At 36.7% G+C, this 22710-nt stretch overlaps 1 protein-coding gene across 22 annotated transcripts in view; it reads right to left on the bottom strand.

Annotated features, from left to right (window-relative positions):
- HDAC9 (histone deacetylase 9) overlaps positions 1–22710 on the bottom strand; it is a 930192-nt gene that overhangs the window by 607191 nt on the left and 300291 nt on the right. For 2 of the 22 annotated variants that reach the window (XM_078441548.2, XM_078441542.2), the window contains exon 2: positions 13856–13919. The exons of the other annotated variants lie outside the window; for them this stretch is intronic. The gene's annotated coding sequence lies outside the window, so the exon portion shown is untranslated. The remainder of the gene's footprint in view (positions 1–13855; positions 13920–22710) is intronic. 22 annotated transcript variants of the gene reach the window in all.

Genomic DNA, 22710 nt, shown 5'->3' with positions numbered 1-22710 from the left:
CATGGGCAGCCATCCCTGGAAAGCTACACCCTTTCCCAAGCGCAGGAAACAGGCTGCAGAAACTTTTCACAGTAATGGTGTATGCTTGTAATTTTTAATGAACCTACCCAGTGACATATCCTTACAGCTATTTTCATAAAGAAACCAGAACATTTTTATAAAAATGGAAATATTTTTAGGAGATCTTAGCAGAAGAAAAGATTTATTTAAAAACAAAACACAGGTTTCCAACCCTCTTCAAAGGTTTAAAAGGCTTATTTCAACAACAGAGTATAATTTATCATTAGCAGCATTCTCCTCTGTATAATAATGGGAGAAACAAATAGTGCATAGAACAGAGTTGTTTGCTCCTCTGGAGATTCTGAGTAGTGTCTGCAGAGGAACATGTTGCCACAATTTTGAAAACACTAAGAATCATCTCCTCACTTGGAGTCAGGGGTGCATGGTCTTTGCCCGACACAGACCTGAGTCTTGTGTATAGCTTTCCCTTAGTAGTGACATTGTGAGCAATTACTTACCTTCTTTAAGATTTACTTTCTTTACTTGTAAAATAAGAATAGTGATAACCAACATACAGAGTTGTAAATTTTGAATGATATAATGTATTTCTTAGTACATCAATAATTGACATTGTGTTTATTAGTAGTATTCTGATTGAAATATTATTATCATTATCAATATCATCATTGAAAAGGCATTTTTCTCACTGGCTATGAGGATTAGTTTTATGTGTCTACTTGACTGGGCTAAGAGATGTCTAGACTGTTGGTAAAACATTACTTCTGGGCATGTCTCTGAGGGTATTTCTGGAAAAGGTTAGTATTTGAATCAGTAGACTCAATAAAGGATGCTCCCTCATTGACACATGGGCAGTATTCAATCCTTTGAGAGCCTGAACAGAACAAAAATGTAGAGGAAGGGTGAATTTGGTCTTTTTAGCTTCAGCTGGGGCACTCATTTTTTCCCGCCCTTAGGCATCCTGGTTCTCAGGCGTTATGATTCAGATCAGAACTTGCACCAATGGCTTGCCCATTCTTAATTTTTCAGACTCAGACTGAATTACACCACCGGTTTTCCTGGTTCTCCAGCTTTCAGACAGTAGTTCATGGGCCTTTCCAGCCTCCATAACCACGTATGCCAATTCCTAGAATAAATCAATCTCTTTCTATGTACATATACAATACTACACACACACACACACACACACACACACACACACACACACACACACATATATATATAAAGTATTCAGTTTTATTTGAAATATAATTTTACTTTTTATTTTTATAATTCAGTGTGCAGTATTACATCTCAAATAACAGATTGCAGATTCAGGACAAGAAAGTCCAAATATATATATATCAATTGATATGTCAATTGATCAATTGATCTCCTATTGGTTCTGTTTTTCTGGAGAACCCTGACTAATACACTGGCCATATGTTCATGACAAAAAGGGAAGGGACCAAGTCAATTCCTGTTTTCTGGTAATACAATAAAGACAAAACAATATTGGGAAACAATCAAAATCAATCATCAGTTTTCAAATAACATTTGTAACTACCGAGGGAAAAATTGAGTTGCATAGCTGCTGTGGGGTAAAGAAAAGAAGGAAATATAAAGATGACCCAAATAGGCTATTCAGATTATGTTCCACTGTCCACAAAGATTCTACGAGTTGTACAGGACAAAACACGTTATCCTCAAAAAAAAAAAAAAAAAAAAAAAAAGAATGCTCAAGAGAAACTATACTTGCTTTTTGGCATAAAGTCTTATGGTAATCAATATTTGTAAAAAAGATAAATCAATAAATAGGTAGGGCTAAAAATTATTTGGGCATACCAAACAGTTGTTTCCAAACTGTTGGAGTACCCAGAGAAGTAGAACAAAAATTTTATAGGGAATCAACAAAGGATGGACCACTTGCATGTACTTTTAAAAAAAAATTTTTTTTAACATTTATTTTTTTTTGAGACACAGAGACAGAGTGCGAACAGGGGAGGGGCAGAGTGAGAGGGAGACACAGAATCAGAAGCAGGCTCCAGGCTCCCAGCTCCAAGCTGTCAGCACAGAACCCGACGCGGGGCTCAAACCCACAAACTGTGGGATCGTGACCTGAGCTGAGGCCAGACGCTCAACCGACTGAGCCACCCAGGTGCCCCAACTTGCATGTACTTTTAACAGATAATGACTTAAAAAAATCCTTACCATCCATCTGCTATCACAATAAATTCAATAAAGCATGGAATTTCATCACTGAAAATGTAGGAAGGACATGGTCAAAAATAAAGTCTTTTAAATGGAATAAATTTAGTTTTATGAAAAACTCCCTATATTTTTCTTATTCTTCTATGGCCTGGTGAAATCATCTTTAAACATAACTACTCATCCATGGATATGACTTCGGGAACCACCTACATAATCCTTTAGATTGCCCACAAAAATTTTATCTCATGAATTTATTGAAGAGAACTTTAGATGTTTGTGTGGCTGTAGATTTTTGGTTTGTATGTTTTTATAATTTTATATGAGCAGGTTTTTATTTTCTGAAAAGAACAAAATAATATAAAGCTTTATCCAACAACCAAAATACTAAGATTTATTCTCCAGAGTTTTACTCTCTGAGGCTGCAATTTGAATATCCTATTTCAAAGCCTTCCCACTTCAGTGCTGTACCAACTTAGACTGAGTAACAAGAACTGAATTTACCCTTCTGCCCGAAAAAGCTAAAACCCTGAAACAAAGGAAAACCAAAACTAAAACAATGGTTTTTATGATCCTGAACTCAAGGTAACAAAGGATACCAATCCTAAGGGATGGAAAGCAAAAAAGGTGAGACCTACCATGGTCTGGATTTGTTGTTTTGAGAAAGTTTCTAGGTGATGGCACAGGGAGAGGAAGCCAAGGAGGAGTCTGATGGTCTACCAGACATGAGGAGACAGATCTGAGATTCCAAGGAGAACACAGCAGCTACAGTTTTCAGGACGGAGTGCTACAAGGGTAAAGGCTGCACAGAGCTAGAATTCTGAAAATTGACAAAAGCCTTCCACTAAATATTCAGCACCGTACCAGTCACAGTACCAGGAAAAATGTGTGAGTAAACTGTTTGAAGCATGGGGAAGAGACACCTGAAAACCCTAGAGGTAACTGACCAGTATACACAAGGACTAGGAATAGTGCCTGCTCCCATCACCCAGGCCATAAAACCTCATAATATAAAGAGCAGTGGGCAGAGTATCCAGAATGGTATTTTTTCAGCACTGGGAAATAATTAGCCCCAAACAAAACACTAATCCAATCTTGCCAAACAAATCTTAAAAGCAATACCTGAAACAATAAAAGTATTTACATGCAACTATAGTGTTTTCCAGAACAAAGCAAAACTTAAAGGAAGATAAAAATATCCAGCACCCAACAAGTTAAAAATCACAATGACTGGTTTCCAATAAAAAATTAGCAGGCATTCAAGAAACCCAGAAAAATATGACCCACAGTAAGAAAACCAACTAATTGAATCTGACATAGCACTGAAACAGATGTTAAAATGAGCAGACAAGAGATTAAGACAGTCATTAAAACTGTAACCCATATGTTTAAAAAAAGTTAAGAGGAAATATGGAAGATATAAAAGAGACAGAAACTGAACTTCTGTAGGTGAAAATTACAATGTGTGAGATGAAAAATATACTGGATGGGATAAATGGCAGAGTAGACAATGCAGAAGAAAAGACTAGTGAACTCAAAGGCATAGCAGTCAAAATTATCCAAACAGAAACACAGAGAGAAAAATAATAATCAAATTACTCAAAACCAATGATAAAGAGAATATAATTTACCAACCCCGAGTAGAAAGATACTTTAATGTACAGAGTAATTGAGAATGAAAACAGATATCTCATTGGAAACAAGCGGAACAAGATGATACTTGTTCAACTTGTTTCAACAATTTGTTTCAAATCTGGGAAAAAATGGGCACCTGGGTGGCCCAGTCAGTTAAGCATCTGACTTTGATTCAGGTCAGAATCTCATGGTGCATGAGTTTGAGCCCTGTGTCCGGCTCTGTGCTGATACCTCAGAGCCTGGAGCCTGCTTCAGTTTCTGTGTCTCCCTCTCTCTCTGCCCATCCCTTGCTCACTCTCTCCCTCGAAAATAAACATTAAAAATTTTTCAAAATAAATAACTAATATAAAATAAAATTTGGGAAAAAAAGAAGATACAAAGGTGACACCACTACAGATTCTGTAGATATTACAAAATAATAAGGCAATATTATGAACAACCTTTTTCAAATAAGTTGGATGACTTAAAGGAAATGGACATATCCCTTAAAACACTTACAGCCAAACTTCACTTAGGAAGAAATAAGTAATATAAATAATCCTATATCTATTACACAAATGAACTATTTAGTTTAAAATATTTCTACAAAGAAAACTCCAGGCTTAGATGGTTTGACTTATGAATTCTATCAAAATTAAAATTTTTTGTTTCTAACGTTTATTCATTTTTGAGAGACAGAGAGAGACAGAACATGAGTGGGGAAGGGGCAGAGAAAGGGAGACACAGAATCTGAAGCGGGCTCCAGGCTCTGAGCTGTCAGCACAGAGCCTGACGTGGGGCTCGAACTCAAGGACCACGAGATCATGACCTGAGCCGAAGTTGGACACTCAACCGACTGAGCCACTCAGGCTCACGAGATCATGACCTGAGCTGAAGTCGGACACTCAACCAACTGAGCCACTCAGGTGCCCCTGAATACTATCAAAACTTAAAGAAAACTTAATATCAATTCTATACAACTCCTCCAAAACTTGAAGGGGAGGCAATGCTATCCAACTCATTCTATGTAAGGACAGCATTACCTTCACACTAAAACTTGAGAAGGATGTTACAAGAAAATATATACATCAATATCCTTCATTGAACATAAAGGCAAAAATTCTAAATAATATTTTAGCAAACTTAATTAAACAATATATAAAAGGAATAATAATACCTCATGATTAGATATGGTTTACCCCAATAATGCTTGAATGGTTTAACATCTGAAAATCAATGAATATAATTTCCCATATTGACCAGAAAGAAGTCTAATAATACATTAAAGATATAATAGTATTTCCATGCTGAACATTCCACAAAATATGTATAGATACTTTCATTTACCTCAGGATCAAAACTTTTAAATGATATCTGAAGGGAATACATTTGCAAAAGTTGAGTAGATATAACTAGGAAAAAACTGAAACTGCATAATTTTGTTCAGTACTGATTTCAGGCATTTCCCAGCATGGAAGGAAGGAAGGAAGGAAGGAAGGAAGGAAGGAAGGACGAAATCAAAACAAGAAAAATTTTGGATCAGCTTTCTTTTAGGAGATTAAATTTTCCCTCTAATTATTATGAGTGAAACAAACCTAAAAGATAAATAATGATAGAGAGTGTGCCTTTGTATAAAAACCCAAAGTACCTCACTAATCATTTGATCAGTCAGCAGCTGAATTCCTCACTGTGATTGCTACTGGGCCACGGTGTAGGGCAGCACGGACTGAGCAGTGGTTCCTTAGGGTGCACAGGAACTGGTGAAGCAGGAGGAGGTAAAATGGAGAGGTCCTAGCAGTGGTTAATTATTAGCTGGTGTGGAAATAGTTCAGTATTTCTACAAATGGTTCAACTATACCAGTGTGCACTGCCTGAACATTCTAGTTTAGACTGAAGAACACATGCACATTAAGCAGTTGAGAACTACCCCACAGTCCATCAGCATCACCTTCTGACATAAGATGTAACTTCCTTAGAAAGTCAGGAAAAGCAGTGTGCCAGGAGACAGGACATCAGAGCTCTTGCCCAGCTTGGACCAATTAGCAGCTGTGTAAACTTTGTCAAGCTACTTAATGCCTCTGAGCATCCGTTTGCTCATCTGTAAAATGAGGAGAAAGAGACAGAAAAACAAAGAGAAGGGCAGGGAACTACAAAGTAAGGTGAAAAGAAAGTGGTGGACAGATTACAGAATGAAGAGGCAAGGGAGAAAGGCTTGGAAAATCTGAAATTGTGACAAAATATAAAGGGACTCAAAAAAGACTATTCTCTAAAATAAAGATGGAGAAAGCAGGAAGTTGAGATAAAAAAATATCAACATCAACCATCCTCTATTTCCCCATTAATGATAAATTCAAGCAGGGTAAATCCCCAAAAATAACAAATAGCCTTTCTCCTCCTCCTCCTTTTTTTTAAAATCTAGTTTATTTCACTCAGCATGTGTTTTCAAGATTCACCCATGTTGTACCATGTATTAATAATGAACTTCATTTCTGTGGGTGAATAAGATCTGATTGTATGTATGCACCACATTTTGTTCATCCATTTATTTCTCTTAACATTTAAAAAAAATTCAAGTTTATTTATTTTGAGGGAGAGACAGAAAGAGCAAGAGGGGGAAGGACAGAGAGAGAGGGAGAGAGAGAATCCCAAGCAGGCTCTGTGCTGTCAGCGCAGAGCCCAGTGTAGGGCTCGAACCCATGGACCGTTAGATCATTACCTGAGCCAAAACCAAGAGTCAGACGCTTAACCGACTGAGCCACCTAGGCACTCTTCTTAAAAATTTTTAACCAGATAGGATTAACATTTACCATTATATTAGTTTCAAGGGTACAACATAATGATTTGTTATTTTTGTACATATTGTGAAATGATCACTACAGTCTAGTTAACATGATCACTTCACACGATTACAAATGTTTTTTCTTATGATGTAGCCTTCCTCCTTCATTTAAGTTATATTTTTTCTTAATATTTTCTAAAAAATATTTGTATTCACTATAACAATGTTTTTTCTATATATAAGAGTCAATGTTGGTATTTTTTTATTTTTTTAAAAGTTAATGTCAATATTTTTCTCACAATGTCTACTCACTGAAGACTAGACCATCTAACTTAGAAAATCAAGATGCAAAAGTGTGTGGTTCCTCGGAGGTCATTTCTTTACTTATATTTTATTTTTTACATATATCTAAAGATATTTTAGGTAGTTTATACAATGAATTTTTGGCCAAGGCCAAAAAAACAAAAAAACAAAAAAAAAACTGAAGCGTGATGATAGAGAAGACATACTTATCTCCTATTATTTCATAAGAATAAGTACAAAAGTTAGTTATTGTTGTTATTGTTCCTTTAATGGACATTCTCTCCAAACCTCAATTTAAGAATTTATCCCGTGAATCTTACAAAAGTGACATTATGTAATGTAATGGTCAAGATCTTTGCTACATCTTTACAAAAGCACAATGAAAGTAAATTTTTTTCTTTCACAAATAAAGGAAGTAATAAAAGTTCCATTTACCTCAAATATTTTTGAGTTTTCACTTCAATACATTTAAAAAGTAAATGTTAAATAACCACATTTTTGAAATGCGTATTTTAATATCTTAGCAGCATTCTAGTTATGGTACCTCGGTCTTAAAACATCATTTATTTACTTCTAATTTCTTCCCTCTGGCCTTCTAATTTCCTTAGAAATGAAGTTTCTCATGTGTGGTCTCAGTCTGAAGAGAGTTTACTAGCAGTTTCATTTAAATCTTATCACAACTGGCTTATACAATATTTAAGGCAAAATACAGAATATTAAACAATGCTTATCACTAAGATACAGCATCTTCCACATAGTTAATCATTATTATCTAACAACGCAAATACTAAATATCTTGAGTTTTAGCCCCATAAACATCAGCCACAGTCTACACTGAGATATGAGATGTTATTTTACTCAGGTGTCTAAGTAGACAGAACACTGACTCCCCAGCCTATTCATCATACCCTTTATTATTATCTATTCCTCTAAATATCCATTTATTTCAAAGATTTGGCCAGCAAGTAAATTTTGTAACATAAGAATTAACATGGTTTCATATGGTTTATAAACAAAGACATTTGTAACAGTCAATGGAGCTTCTAATATATTTGAAAGAGGTTATAATACTCTGTTAATGTAGTAATAAACAGCGAAAAGTTCCAGTTTAAGTCCTGTGTACCCCTAACTGGAGTCAGGTACTAATGTTAGGACCTTTAAATATTAATAAGAATACAAAATTTTAAGTTGGTGCCCCCTGGAGATGGACTCCAGGCAGGAATCATTACTTCCAAGTATTCTTCTTTTTTTTTCCCCATAGTTTTTAACTGACCCTAGAAAACCAGTAAAATACTGTAGTTACCACAACTTTTTCCTCAAATTAAATTTTCTATGTCTGCAGTTCCTCTTTCTCTGCCTTCCTTTTGTGATCTCACTGCATGAAATATCAATTCATAGAGGGACTATTTATAGGAAATGATACACTATTATTCTGCATGTTCTTCAAATTATGGTGATACCTTCCCTGTTTAGTTAATGGTTAAAGCTAACGAATGCTTTCAAATACTATAGCAGTAAATATATTATTGACTCAGGAGTTTTGTAATTTGCTTAATCTAAATCATATTTTAATTGGTTAATCTGAAGATGGCCATATTTTAAAACCTTAGAGTGATGTTGTAATGTGGTTTAAAGCATTTCATATTATGCTAGTTTCTAAAGGTTTTCAAATCAATACTCTCTTAAGTATAAAGAAAAATGATCCATTTCATTATACTATTGTTTTAAACTCAAGTTGCCACTAGAGTCTTTGTTTTTTTTAGACTGCCATTTCTTCTAATATGTATATAATTTTTATCTCACTGCTGAACCTTGAAAACATGGGGATAGATGTCCCTATTGCATATATCATACACTTTTTATTGTGAATAACATTTGCTTTGTCTTCTGATATATAGTAAAGAGCTCAAGCTTCAGAGCAAGTCAGACCTAAGTATGAGTCTCTTAGTGATGCAATGCCTAGCAAGTGACTTCACTCATCTGAACTTTAGGGTCCTCATCCAACAGGAGGATAATTTCTCCATCATGGTGTTCCTATAAAACTAAGTGATCAAACCAAACCATTATGAGGCACATAGCACAAAGCACACCAACAAAGCTGCAAGCAGTCATTACCCTTGTCTATGATAGTCCTGAGGAAGACTTCCTCTGCTGAAACCCTTGCCTCAATTGGTATACTCCAGTATACCTCCGAGTATTTTATTCTCCACCTGTATTTTATTTATTGTTATTAAAGCTTTCTAAGTGAGCTATTTTTGTTTGTTTGTTTGTTGTTTGTTTTTCTGACGAGGAAATAAAGAAAATATATAAGACATTTCCGAATTACTTATTATTTTTTTTTTTTTAATTTTTATTTATTTTTGGGACAGAGAGAGACAGAGCATGAACGGGGGAGGGGCAGAGAGAGAGGGAGACACAGAATCGGAAACAGGCTCCAGGCTCTGAGCCATCAGCCCAGAGCCTGACGCGGGGCTCGAACTCACAGACCGCGAGATCGTGACCTGGCTGAAGTCGGACGCTTAACCGACTGCGCCACCCAGGCGCCCCAACGAATTACTTATTTTTAAATAAATGTTTCTCCCAGACAGGCATCTGGTAAGAGGCCAAATACTGAAAGTAGGTCCCGATAACTCTTGTAGAACGACTTGGGTCTTTCCTAAAGGTGCGGTGTCCACCAGCACTCTGTGGATAGACCAAATACCCTAAGTTGGAACTCCTGGCTTATTAGCTTATTAGCACTTCCCAAACATTGACAGACAAGCCTATGCCGCAAACTGCTTCTTGCTGAGCAGCTTAGCGCCTTTTCTCTTGGCAAGAAACAGATTTCCAAAACTAGGTTTTGATTCTCAAATACTTCCTTGACTGAATTATAATTCTCTAGAGCTGCCTTTTTTTCCTTTCTTAACATCTTTCCTACAAAATGGAGTTTGCTTCCCTCACTAAAACAGAGCACTTTTGGTAAGGCTTATATTTACCACATTTTTAAAAAGACTATTTGCTTGATAAGAATATCATTTGGAGCACTTCTTAATTTAAAAAAAAAAATGAGATAGAAGTCTTGCTATGCATTCCTATTCCCATACTTTTGCATTTCACCAGGTTAAAAGAAACTAAAATGTTTCCTACCTGAAGAAAAATATCCTTCAAGAAATATAAAAGTAGGTAAAGTGAAGGGAAAAAATATTTAAGAGTTAAAGTCCTTTAGGGATGCCTGTGTGGCTCTGTAGATTAAGTGTCTGACTCCTGGTTTTGGTTCAGGTCATGATCTCACGGTGTGTGGGTCTGAGCTCCACATTGGGCTCTGTGCTGATAGCATGGCACCTGCTTGGGATTCTCTCTCTGCCCCTCCCCAGCTCACACTAAACTAATTTTTAAAGAAGGAATAAGATTGAGTCTTTAGTCCTTATAAAAATATAGGACCTTAACAGTTGTGTGTGTGTGTGTGTGTAACTGTCCCACTCAAAAAGCATTCTTTTTCAAAACAAAGTGCTATGGGTTCTTGACACAAAAAGTTTTGGACACAAGATTCTTATGATTGATGCCAGAACTAAAAGCTCCAATAGGATTGTTCAGCCAGTACAATTTTCTTTCTTCGTTGTTAACATTGGCCAATGACCTATCATTTTTTAAAGGAATACATTTGAAGAAAGTTTCTGTTTTCTCTCTCAGCAACAAATGGATGCAGTACCTTCAAACTGAAACATTATATATTCACCAATAGAGTGAAAAAACTGAATCATAATCCAGTATTCAAAAAGAACTATTTTTAGATTATGATTTAACACTGAGAAGCGTACAGAAATTACCCCAAAAAATATGTAAAGAAAAATGTTGAATTAATAAAATAGGATGGAAATAAAACAAATGTTTTCTATAGTTCATTCTTCCACCTTTTCTTAATTAAAACTAATTCACTTCATTACTTTTCTATGTTAAAATAAGCTCTAATCCTAATTACAAAAAGTCACATAAGATTTCGGGGGAAATAGTTAATTTAGCCATTATTTGAGAGTCTCTCTTGCCCCCCAAACCACATGGAAAATGAAGAAAGTATGGCTTTCTGAAAAACTACAAACTTATCACTTTTTCTACAATTTAGTTTCTTGTGTGGAATCTTATGCCTAACCACAGTGTATGTCTTTATATTTCCTGATAAAGAAGTGGTCTCAAGAAAGGAAAGATACTAACATTTAAATACATTGCAAGTATAGTTAAGCAAACTCTGTCTTCGGAAGGGAAAGATTAAAACATCAGATTTGCAACATTTCATGTGGTAGAAGTGACTTCTGAAACAAGAGCAGTTTCTGAGGGTTGAGAGGTGAACACAGAGGGTGTCACTAAGCTCTCAGTTAGTCTCAAAGAGGTACCACTGTGCCTAATTATTTTCTCCTATGCTTCTGTCTATAAGCATTACACTTTTCACTTTTCTATGAAAAAGACCCATAGTTAATGAGAACCATAAAGATTCCTTAATCAGCTTATATTGTGAAAGAGTATTAAAGTCTCCACTTTCACAACAGGCACATGAAATACACACTTTTATAATATATTACTAGCACAGGAACTTACATCTCTCTCCCCTTGAACCACCTGCAAATTTTAATAGTCATGTATCGCCAGGGTACCAGAAACTCATAAAAGTTTAACCTGCTAATTAACAAGTAGGTAAAGTTCCAGCCCTGTACCATAATTCGTTTGCTTCCAAGGCATAGTCAGCAAAACCTAGAAAATATTCCCTTGATTTTTTTTTCCAAGGCAGCTATACTCCAGGCATGATTCCTTACCAAGGTCACCAGGAAGTGAAAGCACACAAATACATATCAAAAACCATGTCTTTATGGAGGGCATAAAGTTAGTGAAAATGTGGAGGTCTACAAATTGGATTTGAGTATCTCCAAAAAAACTGTTCTCTGAAAGATTTTATTTGGACTAGGTCACTCTTGTTCCAACTTCAATCTGTTCCTTTCCTAGTGTGGCTGCACCATAGGTCTGTGCCATTTATTTCATTCCCATTACCTAGAGGCTATATTAAAAAATATTATATGCTTACTACAACTGTTTATTCTTATGTAAACATCCAATCTATGATCCCAAATGTGGGGCTCACAAAATACAGAAATCTAAAGAAAGCACTACAAGAAAGAAAAAGCCTCCCAATTCTTTCCTGTAACAATGGTGATGGCTACTAATGACATTCCGATAAGATGACTTCAGGCTATGTAAGTTTCATAAACGGCCCATTAGTGTCAAGCCCTTGGTCTTGGTCCCAGCACAGCTAGCCATACTAGGAATTACTACCATATTAAGAAATTGGTTATTTTTCTGAACTTACAATACCAGGCAGAGCTATTTTCTTTTTCTAGTGTTTTATTTATGTGAACTAGCCTCCTAAGGGGGTAATTAAAAGATTTATGTCAGAAAGCTAGTGGAGGTATTATATGATGTCTGACTTTTCTGTAACTAGAGAATATCTGCATACATAAAGGCCAACAGACAGACACAAGTTAGGAAGTGGTTCATTCATTCATTCTTGTTTTACTGTGTGCCTTCTATAACACAAGAACAAGGTACTGTAAGTAGAGTGATTTTATATATATATATATATATATATATATATATGGCTGATGTCATATATCTGATCATCTAATGAGCATAAACCATTAGGCTGGTTCTTCAACATTTGCTAATTTTAACAGATTTCACTCCTTTCTAACATTAAATTCACAGACTATGAATAATAATAATAATAATAATAATAATGATAATACTGATAACTAGCATGTACTGAATACAACTTTGTGCCAAGTATAATGGTAAGCATTCTCCATATATGTCATTTCATTTAACTGCCCCGATAATTCTATAATGCAAGTACTATGTAAGTACAATGCTAAGTAACTTAATGATTAACACACAATTGAATATGGCCAGAATGCAAGCCTACTTCTGTCAGATGCCAAGGTATTTGTGCTTATGATATAATTATCTCTCTGAAAAATAATTTAGGATCCAATCTCAGAGGATCTCAATCTACCCAATAAACAAATTTTATGCAGAAGTTGTATATCTAGACAAAAGGAAACACAATCATATTTCCTTTACAACTAAGGACAGCAGCACCATTTTCCTAAACCATCTCTGTGACATAATCCTAACTGACATCCAAAAAACCATTTTTCTGTTTTTTTCTAGCTTTATTGCTATTCTACGAAACCAATGCATCCCTGGTGCTCTAACATTTAATTCATAAACCCTTCATAGAGTTTTGAGAATTTGAATCCCATACTAAGTGCCCTGACACAGGGACTGTGAGCAATGGACAGTTTTTTGTTTGGAGATTTTACTCTATGAACTGACCAGTCATGAAAGGATGGGCACTGACTTTGAATCTCCTGTTCCTATTGTCTGTTCTTACATTTTTAGATTCTTTGTTTGGCTAAATATTTGCCACTGCACTTTTAGATTGTTACAGCAGCTTGAGACCTCAGAATGGACTTAATAGAGAAGCAAAATTTTAATGTACAACATAATCTGTCCCCAGGAAACAAGGGGTACCTACTTTTAAACAGGGGATGTTCAAGGAACACTTTCCTTTGGCAGAGAACAAGTTATTCTTGGGTCGCAAAGAGATAATCAAATAGAGCTCAGACATTATTCTAGACACAGAGCAAAGAACTCAATATATAGATCCATTAAACCTGCAGATTAGGAAAGTTGAGTTTAGTATAATTATTTCATTGACAGAGGTCTTGCCCTTGAAAGCAAGAACTTTAAAACATTTTTTAATGTTTATTTATTTTTGAGAGAGAGGGAGGCAGGGAGGGAGGGAGGGAGGGAGAGAGAGAGAGAGAGAGAGAGAGAGAGAGAGGCAGAGAGAGAATGAGACCCAGAATCTGAAGCAGGCTCCAGGCTCTGAGCTGTCAGCACAGAGCCCAAAGCAGGGCTCAAACTCACCAACTGGGAGGTCATGACCTGAGACGAAGTCAGACGCTCAACCGACTGAATCACCCAGGCGCCCCTGAAAGCAAGAACTTTAAAGGTAAGAACCATTTCTGTCTTGTTTACCATTGGTACAGCAGCTCAGAGCCTGGGACATAATAGGTACACAATAAATGTTTATAATGCAGGCCAACTCACCTACAAGTTCCTTTACTTATTTATTCGTTAATTTATTTACATTTGTTTACTCATTAATTTTGCCATTCAATTCTTTTTAAAAAATGTATTATGTTTATTTATTTATTTTGAAAGAGAGAGAGAGAGCTTGAGCAGGGGAGGAGACGAGAGAGAGGGACGCAAAGAATCCCAAACATGTCAGTGCAGAACTGATGTGGGGCTTGATCTCAGGAACCATGAGATCATGACCTGAGCTGTAACCAAGAATTGGATGCTTAAATGACTGGGCCACTCAGGTGCCCCTTGCCATTCAATTGTAGTACATATATGTGGGGTAATTACTGAAATTAGGTACTGCGTTAGACTAGGGTTACAGGGGCTACCAACCAAATATACAGCAGACCATGGCTTCAAAGTACACACGACCTAAACGAAAAACATAGGAAAATAATGAGAGCAACAAGGTGCTTAAGCTGTATGACAGAAAGCAATATGGGAACATATGGAAAGACATAGTTTAAAAACAGTTAAATCTGTTTTTCCTCACATCTATAAATTATTAGTGATCAAATCATGAGACTTATATGCCATTCTACAGTAGTGATGATTTAACCATAAGAGTGAATTTCTTTATTGTATCTTCCATATGTTTCTATTTGAAATAAAATGACAAATTAGTAATACATTTCTAAGTATATACCTAACTGTATTTATACACTTAACTGGGAAACTTAAATCTGCATGCACAGTCAATATAATTCCCTGCTCCAAATCTGTAAATAAAGAAATTTTGTATCCAACTCTCAAAACATGCAATCAGATGTACAATAAGAAATGAAATGTAAACATATTTCCCTAGCCACTAATTTGCTATCAAGCAAGGGACTTGAAGGACCAAGCCGGCTCTGACTCACAGCTATGCAATTCTATGATTGTGTTTGCTTAAGCCACAAGCCAGTGTTTTATATAATCACTCTGTTTAGAACATCAGATTTCCCGTGGATTTTTTTTAGACTTGCTATGCCACCCAAAATTTTCTCTCTGAAGGTTAATGTAACATATATGGTGTGTTACTGAGTTTGTTCTTGAAAGAGGTGCCTAGCCAATGAAGAAGGGCATGAAAGCAGTCATTCACTCAGCTATCTTAAGTGCTGTTACACATACAAAATTCATTCCAACCATCAGCAATCCTAAATATTAACTAGTCCCCCACCTCCGGCTTCATTATCCACATTGCCACAAGAATGAGTAGTCTAAACCAAAAATCTTATCATGCTTCTCACATATCTGAAGTTTCCTGATGCTACTCCAACACATACAGGATAAAATCTGAGCTCCTCAGCTTAACAAACAGGAGCCTCCATAAACTGGCCTCTGTCTTCTCCTCAGGCCCACCCCACACTTCACAATTTTGCATTAAGATACTTAAGGCATTTACAAAAGAGATTAGCAGGAGAGAAATGAGGCAAGGGAATAAATACATGCCACAAAGGATTCTATGAATAAAGTCTATGGAAGTTGAAAGAGGAAATGGCAGATTGAGAAAATCAAGGAAGACTTCTTAAACATAAACTTTATTTTATTTTAAAGTTTTTTTGTTTATTTATTTAGAGAGCATGAGCCAGTGGATGGAGGAGGGGCAGAAAGAGAGGGAGACAGAGAGAACCCCAAGCAGGCTCCCAGCTGTCAGTGCAGAGCCCAATGAGGGACTCAAAACTCAGGAACCTGTGAAATCATGACCTAAGCCAAAATCAAGAGTTGGACTTAACTGACTGAACCACTCAGGCATCCCCAAAAGTTTTATTTTAATTGGGTTTCTCAGAATGGATAAAATCTGGATAGGAGAAAATGGAAAGAGGATCAGAGGAACACCTGTATAAATAAATCCCAGAAGTAGGTAAGGACAGATTGTGAACGAGGAGCAGTAACCCCAGCCAAGAGAAGAATAAATAACTGAAGCGTGTGGAATAAAAATGACAAGGAAGATAGGATAGGGCTTAGTGCATGGGGTTCTTTGAAGGCTCCTACATTCAATGAGTTTAGTCTAGAAATGCACGTGAGGCAGGTTTTTGACCACAGTTTTGACAAGAGGAAAGAGTATCGTTAGCTATTGACCTAACACTGCTGAGACATTAGTTACTTCCTGGCACCATCGTCCCCACTCCAGCTCAATCACTTTCAACATGGCTAAACTGGAGATACTAAGTATTACTATGCAAAGCGCAAAGATCTCATATTAGGATAAGTCAGGAAGGGCTGGGTCTTCTGCAGGAGAACAGGGCCACCCCAACCCCCAGAACTTCCACTCCCACCTCATCTTCCCAACTACTGAATGAGGTAAATGTCTGCAGAATATTGCAAAACAACCACATCCAGTAGATGTTTAAGGATTAAGGAGGTGTCAAAGAAAGGAGGTACCTTTCTTTGAGTACAAATCTCTTAGAGCACACTAAAGGAGACTATCAGATCATTTTATTTAGGTCTGTTAGCCTACACATTCATTAGCCTGTAAATTCATATCTGTGCCACACTTTAAATAAATGTACAATATTTCATAAAAATTCCGACTCCTAGTAGTTTTCAAATAGCAAATATTTGACATGCCACAAGCAAAAGGGACTAAAAGTAGCGAAAGCTGGGCAAAGTACAAGAAGATTTATTTCCTCCAAAACAGCCACAAAATGATTAAGTTTAGATTTAAGAGTTTCCCATCATTTTCAGACCACAACTAAGGTTTCTCAGCCTCGCGTACACAAATTGGACTGCTGTGTTTATTTAACATCTGATAGCTTAACCTAAACACTCAGGCCCTGCTCCATTAGGAAAAGAAAACCTAAGAGGAAAGTTATTTTTGCAAAATGCAGACTTGATTTACAAGACACAGTCTCCAGTTCTTCAAGGTAATGATCAATGGAGGCTCCTCTTCCTATTCCAGGACTCGGGGCTAATCACTTTCATCCTACATCTGAATTCTTCCTCTGCCTCACCCTTCCAGCAGAGCTCTGATTCAGCTCCATCCACCTCTACTTGAGTCACCTAATTCCAGGTATAAATCAAAGCAGGGCTCTCAATTTTTCTATCTCATTGGTCAGCATCCTCTCCCATTCTAGATACAGTCCTCTAACCTCTTATCTGCCCTCTTGGATCCCATGCACATCTCTTGGATACCTTCTCAGTGAATGTCCACATGTCCACGGTCATATGATGTAAGGGACCACTGCCAACCTCTGGGCTTCCAGAATAATACACTTGTCTGACTCCACACTCATCCTTCACAGCTGTTTCCCAGATCAGTAGTAGGATGTGTCTTCCTTCCAGTCAATCAGTTCTATAGCAGTGTATTGGCAATACAATGTACCAGCAACTTCACAGGTTTCTAACCTGATGATCCACAGTATCCCCCAACTATACACCACATGACTTTACTGTTTGTTGTTGTTGTCGCTGTTGTTAAACTAAGTCTAAATGGGGAAAACTGGTTCTTTGGCTACTTCTGCCATAAGGCTTATCATTGTTTTCGTCTTTTTACCTTCATCTAAGGTAATGAATGATGCCACTGAACGTTGTGATCTCTAAGCATCCATACTAGGCATTGAAATAAAAACAATTCAAGAAAGATTCACCCACCACCTCTCCAAATCCCTGTCATTTCTGATTCTTCTTTTGGACTCTGAGGGGAATAGACCAGTGTAAGGATGCCATGAGGGCCTCCAAACAAGGGTGGTAAAAAGGGGTTCTGTGATGCCCTAAGTAACATTGCTGCTGTGCATCCTTGATATTCCCCAGCTGAAAGAAGTAGAGAAAGGAACATGACTTAAAGACTCCAGGAGTCAGAGCTGCCCACCACACTAGTGCCTGGCCATGTCATACAGCCCTGCTCCCAACTTCTTCCCTGGAAGATGGCCCATGAGTATCCTGGAGAGACAGAAGAGGTGTGATGCTCCTTGCTGTCATACTTCGCAAGATGCACAGCAAACACTCTCCTGAACCTCAAGGGGAGAAGCCCGATTTTTCTTGGTTAGAATGTTCTAATGCTCCTCTGAGATAATGTGATGCTTGGGGAAAAGGAACTTGAGGAGGAGAGCATTATTTGAATGACAACCATTCTCTGGGTTGCTATGATATGTGTTGCCTCACTCACATTTACTACTATGAGGTTCCCTTGTCCACAAAACAACAAATAAAAGTTGAGTTTTACTGTGTTTTAAACAATGAATGTCATTTGTATCTCATTTTTAAATCTATACTTAATTGAAATTTTCCATACACTTTGGTTTTTTCCTTCTGTACCTTTTATATGTCCAATTTTTTTTGTTGTAGTAGTAGAGACCCGAAAGAAAAAAGTGTCATTTTTTCCCTTGTAGTGACACTGGGGATAACTCTCACCCTTGTAAATTTGGTACAGAAAGGTGGATTTTTCAGTTTTCCCATATTGTTTTACTCAGTACCACCTGATAAAAAGCTTATAGAAATTAGCTTTGCCACACACCACTGACCTGCAGAGTCATTTTTCAGCTTCATGAACAAGTCCAAAGGAGAGGAAATTATTTTTTATTAACCAGGTACTAAAAACTAAAGCCTTTTATAAGAGTTGCTTGCTTCTTTCCACTGAGACCAGTAGGCAAAGGAAAAGAAATCCAACTGCAATAACTTTGCCCATAGGCGGCTTTATTAAAATCTATAAGGTGAAATTTGTAATAGAATCAAATCATCATAAAATATGTTAGGTATTTATGGTAAATACAACTATTATTATACACCTTCCTCCTGTGACACCACCCTTGGGAGAAAAGGATTTTGTGTGTTTCAAAAATGTGCTATTGTAAGGTGCACTTGGGCTCCTCTAGTTAAGGTCAAGTTGCATTTTCCATTATAAACCCGTTTCCAGGGGTTCATTACTTTGTCATAAAAACCTGCTTGGGGCTGAAATATGGCATAGAGAGTCTTAGCTCGGCAGCACATTATTTTTAAAAATGGATCAAAATTGGCTACACTCAGTTTAGTCACACTTAAATGATAAAATTATGATGAAAATAGATCTTAAAGAATTCAGTGGGCTAACACAGCTCAACCATTGAGTTGAGCAACAGATCACACCCATAATCTTATGTCTTTCCACTTGTCAAATCTAAAGACCTATAAAATCCACCACAACGCTTGTAAGCAAGGAAGCTGGAAAATAGCGTAAGCTGTTAAAAGACAAAAGAAAGAAGAAAAATAAACAAACTCAATCCAAAGGCAGTGTTTTATTTTCTGAGGTTTAAAGCAAGAGTTTTCCCAGGACAAAAATCTTACTGTGTTTTATCAGAAATTATATTAACATACCACATAACAATCCCTTCTGCCTCTATTCTGTTTCACACACCTTCCCCCATTTGTACCTGTGCTTGTCTATTCTATTTCAATTCACTTCTATTATCTCCCTTAATCATCTACTTCTATGCATCAAAAATCTGTACCCTCTGTTCCTTTTTTGTTTTGCCCAAAGATAGGAAACAAAAATATTTTTTTCTCAGTACAGCACCGATTTCTCTCCTTAGAAGAGTTGAGTTGGGGCGGGGGGAGCAATGAGGGAGGGAAGGCACAACATCATAAGTCAAAAAAAAAAAAAGAAAAAAAGAAACCAAAAGAATGTGGTTGAGGACAAGATGACAACCATCAGCCTTAAGTTAATTGTACCATCAAAATAAGCAAAAATGAATCAGGAAAGGTTCTGTTTCCAAGGAGAACATGCTAACTGAAGTACTTTTCCCAGGTAAAATTCCAGTATTTAGCAGTCTTTAATGTATTAGCTAAACACAATTAACACCACTAATCAGACACTTGGAATTTTTAAGCCTGGTCTCCATAAAGGGGTGTGAAACTTAAGGGCATCATCTCTTAATAGCACCAGTCAGGTGTAAAAATTAACACCTTGACCTCTATCCTTTAAAACAATTTACAGGGATAGACTTGGGTTCAAATAAAAAGGCAAGAGAAGCCTCAAAGGGTAAATAAAATTACAGTGGAGAATGTATGGGGAGGTAATGGGAGTAGGGAATATCAACTCCTCTTTGCTCCTAACTGTTGGCGATATGAATAACCTACCTTCACCTCCCGTGTCTCACGCAATGAGATGAGCCCATATGCACTACTTCTTAATCTGTCTGCGACAGTACCTTGCTAACGCCTACATAGTTCTTACCAAGTCTGCAATCATCTTACATATGTTTTTAACCTATTGACAGTTTGTCTCCCTTATTAGGATGTAAGTTCTACAAAAGCAGTGACTTCCTGTTTTTTATTTGTATCTTCTCCCAGTGCCCCATGCCTGGTACACAGTGTCCCTCAATGAACATTTGTGGAAGGAAAGGAGGAAGGGAGTGGGGAATTAGAGGGAGTTTGGGAGAAATAACAAACAATCTGGTAGTCACTGTCAGGACAGTCTACATAACTAATAGTCTCAAAAGATTGCCTTTTTCCTACATCCCTCCTAATAGAATAAAAAGTATAATTCAAAATATTAGAATTCATCATGTGAGAAAATATAATCAAAGGTAGAATCAACTACTAGAACAATATACAAATTTTCAAAAGAAGGTATCTTCCAGTTTTTCTCATCTAAAAATATTTCATTAAATCTTATGGTGTCAGTATGAAATTCTAAAGCTCCAGAATTTTTGAGGAAAAATTAAAAGCTTCAGGCTTCTTCTTTGAAATAATATAATGGCCTTGGGGAAGCAATAGTTGAAAGTTTCATGCTAAAAAGTCCTATATGTGTTAGCAATGTTAAGTTTCCCACACATTAATGTATCTTTTATGTCATCATAAGTAATATCAAAGAAATCCAGTTTCTGACAAGAATGATCACACTTGAGAACACTCTAACAAAGAATGCACTCCTTCCCAAAAAAGTGCAGAGATATTTATATTAATTCCCTTTTGGAAGGCTTAGGTGGCTACAAATATAAATGTGAAAATGTTTGGTGTAAGTCATTTCTTCTGTCATTCCACCATCCACATACACAAAATTACCACGTGAAATAGCCACACACATATGCACCTCATTTTCCAATAGAAAAAAAGATACAAAGTAAGTCTCAATCTAAATAATTAATAATACTGATTTGTATTTATATAGCATTTCACACATTGTCTCACTTAATCCTTAAAATGACCTTGTAAAGTTGATAAAAGTAGCCCTATTTAAAAGTTAAACTACTTGCGGGGCTCCTGGGTGGCTCAGTTGGTTGAGCATCCAACTTCAGTTCCGGTCACCATCTCACGGCTTATGAGTTTGAGCCCCACGCCGGGCTCTGTACTGACAGCTCAGAGCCCGGAGCTTGCTTCGGATTCTGTGTCTCCCTCTCTCTGCTCCTCCCCTCCTCACACACTGTGCCTCTCTCAAATATAAATAAACATTAAAAACATTTTTTTTAAAAAGTTAAATTACCTGCCAGGTCACACAGCTAGTGGCAGGATCATGATTCAAACCCTGAATTTACTTCAACTACCATGTTCTGTCCATTTTATCATAAATGCCTCTGCATACCACAGCATTTTCTACAAAAATAATTCTCTCTTGGTAGGATGTCAAACATAGTATAATCATCCATTTAAATCCATGTTGTAAAATTGTAAAATTACTGTTGTAAAATTACTATTTTGATGGAAACTTTTCTATAAATCATGTCAACTATCATGTTAACCAGATTACTGTTAAATTTCCCAATATTTGCATGTTCAACTCAGTGAAGCTTTTGTTTTATTTTGTTAAAGTATGGTATATGAAAATTTAAAAACTAGGGGCGCCTGGGTGGCTCAGTCGGTTAAGCATCCGACTTCGCCTCAGGTCATGATCTCGCGGTCGGTGAGTTTGAGCCCTGCATCGAGCTCTGTGCTGACAGCTCAGAGCCTGGAGCCTGTTTTGGATTCTGTGTCTCCCTCTCTCTCTCTGACCCTCCCCCATTCATGCTCTCTCTCTGTCTCAAAAATGAATAAATGTTAAAAAAAAAAGAAAAAAAAAAGAAAAAAAAATTTAAAAACTAAAATACAAAACTAATAAACACATAAATGTTATTGATTGATTTGTAAAGTGTTCTTCAATAACAAAAATGACACACACATACATTCAGCGGTTCTATTAAATCTTCACCTTACATTCTCCTAAGTGGTAGCCCTGTTACAACCTGATCTGCCTGGAATCTGTGGAGTGTAGCTCCTAATCAATGAATTTCCAGTGAAGAAATTAGGTATAGTTTAATCCTCAATTCTGGAATTTGCTTCAAAATAATTTGTGGAACTTTACACACACACACACACACACACACACACACACACACACGCCCATCCACCCCATCTCCTTGAAATACTGAGTCAGAATTTCCAAAACAGGGCCCCAATATACCTATTTTTAAAAGAACTCCACAGGGAATTTCTGATTAAGAATCAAGATTCTGAACCATTGCTATAAAGTATAACATTTGTTTCCTGACAATTTTTTAGAAAAATATTTTATGGCGTTATGGCATGAAGATGCAGAGCAGTATCTCCACAAAGATTTCCACCTTCCCTTCCTCCCAGCATTTCACAATCACTCCCTCTCAATATGTACAACTTTCCCAGCCGCCATTTTAATTTGTTAAAATCAACAAGGCACTTACAGAATTTTAGGAAGAAAATTAAGAGGGCCCCTTTCTCTAAGCTCCCTTTAA

This window comes from Panthera onca, chromosome A2 (assembly GCF_046562875.1).
Source record: "Panthera onca isolate mPanOnc1 chromosome A2, mPanOnc1 haplotype 2, whole genome shotgun sequence".
NCBI lineage: Eukaryota > Metazoa > Chordata > Mammalia > Carnivora > Felidae > Panthera > Panthera onca.
The sequence above is the reverse complement of the archived record's forward strand: the minus strand, read 5'-3'. Positions and strand labels throughout refer to the sequence as shown.